The sequence below is a fragment of the Bactrocera tryoni genome, unplaced genomic scaffold (assembly GCF_016617805.1).
Source record: "Bactrocera tryoni isolate S06 unplaced genomic scaffold, CSIRO_BtryS06_freeze2 scaffold_963, whole genome shotgun sequence".
NCBI classification, from domain to species: Eukaryota; Metazoa; Arthropoda; class Insecta; order Diptera; family Tephritidae; genus Bactrocera; species Bactrocera tryoni.
In genome coordinates, this window is record NW_024396614.1 from 243,173 (window position 1) to 252,805 (window position 9,633).

The 9,633-nt window shown below is 38.1% G+C and overlaps 1 pseudogene; it reads right to left on the reverse strand.

Annotated features, from left to right (window-relative positions):
- Nucleotides 1-6,994, reverse strand: part of LOC120782140 — a 54,826-nt pseudogene extending 47,832 nt beyond the window's left edge.
- Nucleotides 6,995-9,633: the final 2,639 nt, after the last annotated feature.

Here is a 9,633-nt window from a genome sequence, read left to right on the forward strand (position 1 = left end):
CTAGAACACGTACTTTGTATGACTCAGTGTTGCGAAGATGTACTTAAATAATATCAAAATTAATATACAAAGCTAAACAATTTGAAAAACAGATTTGCCGTCTTTGCTTAAAGTATTATCATCTGAGGACCTTAACTGGGCATATTTACGTAACACTCCCTTGGTAAATAATAATTAGATATATCGGGTGATTTTTAAGAGCTTGATAACTTTTTTTAAAAAAAACGCATAAAATTTGCAAAATCTCATCAGTTCTTTATTTGAAACGTTAGATTGGTTCATGACATTTACTTTTTGAAGATAATTTCATTTTAAATGTTGACCGCGGCTGCGTCTTAGGTAGTCCATTCGGAAAGTCAATTTTGGGCAACTTTTTCGAGCATTTCGGCCGGAATAGCCCGAATTTCTTCGGAAATGTTGTCTTCCAAAGCTGGAATAGTTGCTGGCTTATTTCTGTAGACTTTAGACTTGACGTAGCCCACAAAAAATAGTCTAAAGGCGTTAAATCGCATGATCTTGGTGGCCAACTTACGGGTCCATTTCTTGAGATGAATTGTTCTCCGAAGTTTTCCCTCAAAATGGCCATAGAATCGCATGAGCTGTGTGGCATGTAGCGCCATCTTGTTGAAACCACATGTCAACCAAGTTCAGTTCTTCCATTTTGGCAACAAAAAGTTTGTTAGATTCAACAAGATGGCGCTACATGCCACACAGCTCGCGATTCTATGGCCATTTTGAGGGAAAACTTCGGAGAACAATTCATCTCAAGAAATGGACCCGTAAGTTGGCCACCAAGATCATGCGATTTAACGCCTTTAGACTATTTTTTGTGGGGCTACGTCAAGTCTAAAGTCTACAGAAATAAGCCAGCAACTATTCCAGCTTTGGAAGACAACATTTCCGAAGAAATTCGGGCTATTCCGGCCGAAATGCTCGAAAAAGTTGCCCAAAATTGGACTTTCGAATGGACCACCTAAGACGCAGCCGCGGTCAACATTTAAATGAAATTATCTTCAAAAAGTAAATGTCATGAACCAATCTAACGTTTCAAATAAAGAACCGATGAGATTTTGCAAATTTTATGCGTTTTTTTAAAAAAGTTATCAAGCTCTTAAAAATCACAAAATTGATTGGGAATTTGCTAAATCACTAATGGTTCATTGCGTTGCTCTTGCTCTGGATTTAGAGTTCCTAATGTATTGTGTAATTACTCCTATTTAGCAGAACACATGAATACTGATAAAATTAAAATATTTTTGATCTCACGGTTTCACCATAAAATAAGAGGAGCACACCACAGCAACAGTCGACAAAAACAGGAAATTCACATTTCCAAATAGGGTTCCATAATCATTTGATTGATGGCGATATAACCGTCATTAAGCATTTATTAGCGGTTGAGTTTGGAATGCTTACCAACGTATAGGCGGTCCTATCAGAGCCAAAGTGGCGAAACGTATGTATGTATATCCGGCTCGGCGACCACAAAGAAACGCAACCCCCAACAACTGTACGCGCGCTCTGAGAGGCATTTCTCCGAATGCTTCTTCTATAACCACATACTATATGTATGTAGAATATATATTTAAAATTAAAGGTTAATGTGGATGATGATAGCTAAGATTTTGATGTTTATATTTTGGAGAACCTTTTATGTGGTTAATAAGTATAAAAGTGTAAACACAATGGCTACGACAGACTGCAGCGGCACGACAGTGAACTGAAAACGTCGTTGTTCATCTTACTACATGTACATTTTGAGAAGCAACAACAACACAATGGCCGGCATGTACACAAAACAACGCAGTTGTCCATTTTTCATGTACACAATTTCGTTGTGACCATACTAATACCTTTCACTTCAATGAAATTTTAATATTTTGTTCAAAGTGAAATTTTTTATGCAAAAAATAAGTAAATAGGTAAATATTTTTGCTTTAAATTATCACTTGTTATTACAAATGATATAATAGAGCTATAATAGAGCTATTTTATGCTTTTATTTGTAAAATAACGTCAAGTTTGTTAGAGCTGTGAATAATTTTACATTTTACATATTAGTGGCATCACCACTCTACCTCCTCTTTCTATCTTCCATTCTACTGTCGTCGTACTGTCGTTGGCAAAAATAGGAGGATATTGAAGTTAGCGAGAACGACAACTGTCGGCCTGCAGTCGTGTAGTCGTGCAGCTGTGAAAATAACACTGCCCATAAGAACGTGTGTATTTTAATATTTGACAGATGTAGTTTGCAGTCTGTCGTAGCCATTGTGTTTACACTTTAACAGTGTGTAAATAAAATTGTTGTTGTATAAGTAGATTAACTGTGTTTTTGTGTGACTAAATTAATGGGAAAAACTTAAGATTTGGGACTTAAGCAGCGTTTTGATAGAGAGTTACAGCATATGCGTTTCCAAATACATATGTATGTATGCATGTAAGTATGTATGTATATTTAAAATATTATAAGAAATTTTGAAATACATACCAATTCTTTTCGCTAAAATTTGTATTTTTTTTTTTTCAATTTTGTTTTCGTAGATTTTGATGAAATATATGTAAATTAAGAGACATCATTTGTAAAATTGTGTGTAAACCTAAGCAAAGCCTAACAAAATAAAGCTAATATTATTAGATAATTCATATAAAATACATACATAAATAAAACTTGCTAACTACTGCACTGACTTCGACATAAGACTTCTCCTGCAGTTTCCTATCATTTTATGTCATTTCTCTCCCTCTTTTCACTCTCCCTCGCCATTTATGTGTAATAATCTATATGATCAGAAGTGAATATATGCTAACAGAACTTACCTTGAAGAGACTGCCACAGCTGATGCGTCGACTTGCTGCCATTGACGAGCTTAAGAATTTCGTATGCTCCGGATCTAAACTTAACAAATTTGGATTGAAGCCCGAGTGTCGACGATCCTTCTCGGCATGCTCTCGCATCGCTTGACTGGTTGTTGCATGACTCTGAGTGTCGCCTCAACTCCATCGGCAGCATACGGGCCGACAGTAGGCTGGCTGCCAACGCTACATATCATCGGTTTGATAGCGTCTCCACGTAATGGGGTTGGTGGGCGCACAACTACACTTATCTGCGGATAGTTTGGATTTACATCATCAAAGGATTCTTTCTTACATGACTCATCAAAGTAATGCGCTTTACATCTTGTCCGTGTTCGCATTTTTTTCGGCGATGTGCTCAATGCTGAGCCAAGCGTTGTTGCTGTTGCTATTGTTGATTGGTTGTTCAATGTGCTTTGGGGGCATTATGGCTACATTCGGCTGGTTTTGGACATAAGGCATTGACGGCGCCAAGTTGTCCCCACTATCCATGTGTGTATATGTTTCGATGTCGCATACATCAATTTTATTAGCCATTTTTTTTGTGGTCAATTTCATCCTCCAGTCAGTTGGTCGTTCAAATTATTGTGGCGGAAGTTGTTGCAGTAGATGCATCAATGGAAGTTGTTGTTGCGAGATAAGTATGGCGGATTTAGGTTTGCGTACAGAGGAAGGCTTTTCGGGCGCTTTGAGGAGTCAAGATTTTATTATCCAAACGTATGGGTCAAATTAAAAGAGCGGTTAATGAGTGCGCATACGTTTCGAAATGAATTTGTCGGATAATCCGTGGGAGATGTTTATGGCATGCAGGAGGTGGTCGTTATCACGAGAAATGCAAGCAATTCATCATATATATGGTTGTAGTGAATATGGGACGGATGTCAGGTTGGTTTTGCGGACAAAAGCACAAATTATAATGTATATATATATACCAATATATACATATACATACATACATATATGTATATAGGTATATACAGATGTAGTTTATGAAAGGCAGCGTTAAAATAATTATGAAAAAACGAAAGAGCAGCAAAGTTGTGGCTTAGCATTTTATACACATACACCGTCAACATCAACAACAACAACGCACGAGTGCACTTGCACCTAACTTCCCAATATAAGCCGTCAACTTTGCGTACGCTACACGCACCGACATATGCATGTATGTTGTGGCAAAGCGCGAAAACAAACTCACCTTGAAGCTTTGCCGCGCCATGTCATTACCCTCGACAAACTGTGCCAAACTGCAGTACCTTGGCGGCCCACGAGTCTTCTGGTCCTTGCAGCGATTGATGATTTCGAAAACGATATTCTCAAAACCGAATTGTTGCAGATCCTCATCGCTGCCCATGCGTGCCACCAGCGTGCCGTGGCGGTGATGAGTTCCGTCGTATGCTGCGCTGTCCACCCATGCTGAGCGATTTTTTGCGTATAGATTTTAGTGGCGGCGGTTGATTGTCCGAGCAAAGGGTTGGTGTATCGTCGGTAATGGTATTGTCCTGCAGGGCGCATGCTATGTCATGGCCCAGTACCGAACTAATATCATCCATAAACGATTGCCTGGCACGACTTGCGTTTCATCGCTCGTTTCTGGCGAGTCGATGTGTGTGTGAAAGAGTTCGCATCGAGGTTCTGCAGTTAAGATAACAGTTGAATGGTTCCATTATTTTACTAGAATTTCTGTTAATTGAAAAATAAGAAGTTATTCGTAATTCTATATTTTATAAAATTTTGAAACAAAAATTGGTTCAACACTGTTGGTTGAAAGTATTTTTTAAATAAAGCGTCAATTGTATGAGGGCCAATTTTTCGAAATTATTCCTTTCGTGTCAATATTTCTAATGTATTATAATCGTTCATCATAACCCAGTATTAATTACAAAGTACCTGTATTATGCCTCCTAACTGCAGTGGGCGGTCGAGATCTTGAGTTTCTTGTTGCCTGTAAAATATCCCGGAGGCTACGCTGCACCTCATCACCCATGGCTGACAGCATTCGCTAGCCTCGCCGCCTGGTAACTCATCCGACGAGGATAATTCCTAAACCACAAAAGTAAATAATTAAATAATGATTATTGCAGAGTACATCGTCATTTTTTATAAAACATTAACCATACGATACATTACAGTGGCTACGTCTGTATCAATGATCGTTATAGTTTCGCTTGAGTATACATTTGGGGCTTTAGAGGGTATGACTACGTTGGGTACCTGCAACTGACAAACTTCGTCATCGAACGTAACGCCTTAGACTTTTCGGGCATTGTTTTCTCCTCCTTGTCGTCTTCATAGTTGCCCTCCCTATTGGCGCTCATACTTTGCTTGAGTTTCTTTTCCTTATCCAATTCGCGACTCATATAGTAGTTGCGTTCGAATACCTCTATTGGACGGTGTGGTCCGAAAGAGATCTACAATCTGATCACTTGTCAATATCGGCACACTGGAGAAAGTCGATTTTACGTTCGGAGGAGAGTTTACATCAGCATTTTCACCAACTATGGGTAATGGATTGCCGAAGTCATCAATGTTAGCACCACCACTTAGTGATAATCTGCCTTCTCCATTTTCTTCTATCTTTTGTATCACTTCCGGGCACGCCTGAACTACGGCGACTGTCTGCGAATTGATTGGCATTGGTATGCTAATGGCATTGAAGAAGTTCTCATCGACGGAGTCCAGACGTATATCCGGTAGTGGCGATATGCAAGTTAGCGAGAGGTTTCCATAGTAGGCGATATTATATTAATTGGCGGTATAATGGGTAATGGTGAAGAGCAATGGGTAGATTCACCCGATGCATTGGTTGGTAGTTTTAAAGCTTCGAATGGCGTTGTAGGATAGCTTGCGCTCATAGCGCTTAGGTCGGCCTGGTTCTGAGTGTTCGATGACATTGTACATGGCACGTTTAACACTGTTGGCCCGACATTGTAGCGACTTGCGTTCTGTAGACTGTAAGGAGCGACTATTGTGTTGCTCATTCTTATTAAATTGATCCTTCTCGTCTTTCTCGATTAAAATGTTTGGATTACTGCAAAATAAAAGCATGCTATCTTTTTAACATATAACATTTTAATCTTGGCAACTTACAGTAGTGAAGCTGATGTCGAGGGGGCGTTGTAGAAGCGGTTGGAAAGGCGGCAGCACTCTTTGACATAATGCTATTGATTGTCGTTAAGAGATCATCGCCGGCGTGCGCACCGGTTCCTTCCTCGCGCAAAGCTTCCAACAATATGGCAAACTTCTCACGCAGTATGTCACATTTAACCAGTAATTCTTCGTCATCCTTACGACTTTCAGAGATCTGAACCATCAGTTCGTCGAGCGTTTTGCAGAGAGTTTTGGTGGCAGTAATAAGCGTCTGCGAATCATCGGTCTCGACAATGTTGCGCAAGTTTAAATTAGCCGACGTTACCATGCCGGTAAGCAGTGCTTCTTGTGCGCTCGACGTCTTCGGTTGCATGGCGGCAGCCTTCTCGAAGACCATTATGCTCCAACGATCCAACATTTTGATGCTAGCAGATTCATAACGCTCGAGTATTTGGGGCAGATGTGCGTCATCACACAGGATGAGCCCCAGCCCAAACACGCGCCAAATCGTTGCCGGTACCAAGCGGCAGTACTGCTACTTGACATTGTTTCTGCAGAAAAAGATAGCGAGATAATGTGGTGAGAACGAAGAAAGAACAGACTAGAAGTGGGCGAACGTACGAACAGTGGCATGCAACACTGACTGCAATAGACAACGAGTAGCGACGAAAAACAAGTAACGAAGACTTTGAAAAGCGATGGTCAGTCCACAAGCGGACGAGCACGATTCAAGCTACAAGCAGCTGGTAAAATTAAAAGAAAATTGAAGTTAGGTTCAACCAGAACACATGTATTTGCAACAGTTTTCTTTTTTTCTAAAAGGTATAATATTTAAAAAACTTCCAGGAAATTATTGCCAAAGGTTTGGTGATTACTTGATTTTAACAAGCTTGGGGAAAATATTAGAAAACTATAATTTTCAAACCAAATGTGGTTAAAACTGAAAATATTGCTTTATTAAATCAAACTTACATGTATATTGAAACGATCAATCTCGCTGGAGCACCCAGCCCACAGAACCATCGCCGGAGCAAACCAATATTCGAAACATTTTCGAAACGTCTGAAGACCAGAGAACTTAAAACATAGAGAAGGTGCAGGTTCGACAGCGAACATTTGATAAATTTGCGACACGGAATCTCACCACACAAATACAGAATTCACGCTGTGAAATGTTAACATTTTTAACAGTTCTCCACATATTCAACAAAGAATATGAAGAGAAATAATACATATGTATGTACGGCTTATGATGCCATAGCATGTATGCGCAATCAGGGAATATTGAAGAAAAATAAGTTCTTTGATATTCCATTTTTAACAGCGAAAAATGTGTACAAATACAGCTCTCTCACATACTCAAGAATATGAAGAGACATAAAATATGAATATATGCATGCTCCTTATGATACTCCCAACAACAGCATTGTGATATTTCCATGGTTCAATTTTTGCTTTCGCAATGTATGCAAATATGTATGTATGCTTTTGCGTTTTGCCGTCGGCATTTACATATTGGCATGTAATAATTATGATATGAGTATAATTTTGTATGAATGCATGTATAGTACTATTTACAGTCAATTTAGACTTGTATATTTAATAATTTAATTTGATTTTTACATAATATACTATACTAATAAATATTTTTGTATTATGTTTCTTAGTAATAGAAATTGAATTTATCACAACAATGCATATATACATATAATAATATATTGTCTATCATATTAATCTTATTATCTGCCCATATGATTGCTTGTATACGCATGTGCGCATTCAGAAATTCAAATCATGATTTTATCACTTATCAATACACATATTACATGTGCGCGCATTGAGCTGCATGTTCATACATTCATATATACTTATGTATATGTACATACATATATTTGTATACACTTCCGAACAAATAATTCACAAGCATACAAACATACATATGCGTACACATATGAATATGTCACCAACAAAAATTGAAGCATTGTTCTACAAAAACAACAATTGCCTAAATAGCATAAGCATGGCAAGCCAATATGGCAGCCGAATTGGCGAAGCTCAAATGTAGTAAATTTTACAACAAAAACGATTTCATTCATAAACGCAGGCGCAAATTCCACAAGCGACCTCGCTTCATTCATAAAAACAGACGCCGTAACATCTCCCCGAGCATGCCTTCGCCTACAAGCGTCTTTTTCGCGACGATGGCAAAGCTAAAAATCATAAATTGAACAACTTTCTGATGATTCTTCACAGAAAGAAGTGACAAAAGTGGCAACATAGCCGTTGTCGATTTACAATATTTGTCTAAAATATTTTTCCGTGACTCGCAAAAATCTGCGTCGATATGTATGCACGCGCATACATCTTCATACATATTTACGCTGGTTTGTAGGCGACGCTGTTCGAGCAGCAAGGGAAGCGGTAACAATCGGCGATCGTTTGTTAGTTTCTTTCGGCACAGCTCGGATTTTCTACCAACAACACAATGTTGTGGCGCTTTACCGTCGCGTCAGTGTTTCGACACATAGAAGTACTGAACACAATGAGCGCGACCGACTGCAAACGAATATATTAGAATACACACGTTCTTAGGGACACAGTTATTGAGCCAGCTGCACAACTACATAACTGTGTCCATAAGAACGTGTGTATTTGACAGATGTCGCTTGCAGTCTGTCGTGCTCAATTTGTTCAGCACTTGACTCTTTGACAAAACGCAAGTTTCGGCCATTGGTTGACCGTGACAATGGAGATGCGAAAGAAGCGTGCGACACTTGTTACTATGAATGTATGTACATATGTATGTATATGGCTCGCATTTGCTTTCGTAAACATACTGACAAATGTGCCAAAGAAATAATATATGTATGTACATATGCACATACTTATGCATGTGTCATAGAAATTCTATTGGTACAAATATGGAAATGATAACGAAATAATGCGAATATGCATATTTCATGAAGGTCATTAATTTTTTTTAAGAAATTAAGTTCATTTGACACATCTTCGCTTTGTAATAGACGAAATAAATATATGTAACTTTTTTGAAATAATTAAAAATTAAAAATAAAATTAATTATTTTTATCTAATTTTTACGATTTTGTAAAAACTAAAATTTTACAATTTTTCTGAAAAAATGGTTCATATGATACAAGATCACGCATATGTGTCTCAGAGAATGCTTCTTTACATTCTTTGTGTGACTTTGCATATTTTTCTTCAAAGCATTTCTCTTTATTCATTCTCGCATGAATTCAGTCGTTTTACATATATTTCTGCCATTGCACATGCTCAATTCTGCTAAATAGCAGCGAGAATGGTGAAATTCTGTGTCGCAATTTTATAAGCTCTGTTAACCGTCCAATCGAACATCATACAGAATTCAATTTGCGCCTTCTCTATGTTTTAAGTTCTCTGCTTAAAACATAGAGAAGGTGCAGGTTCGACAGCGAACATTTGATAAATTTGCGACACGGAATCTCACCACACAAATACAGAATTCACGCTGTGAAATGTTAACATTTTTAACAGTTCTCCACATATTCAACAAAGAATATGAAGAGAAATAAATGTATGTATTTACGGCATATGATGAGATTTGCATATATGCTCAATCAGAGAATATTGAAGAAAAATAAGTTCTTTGATATTCCACTTTTAACAGCGAAAATGTGTACAAAACACAG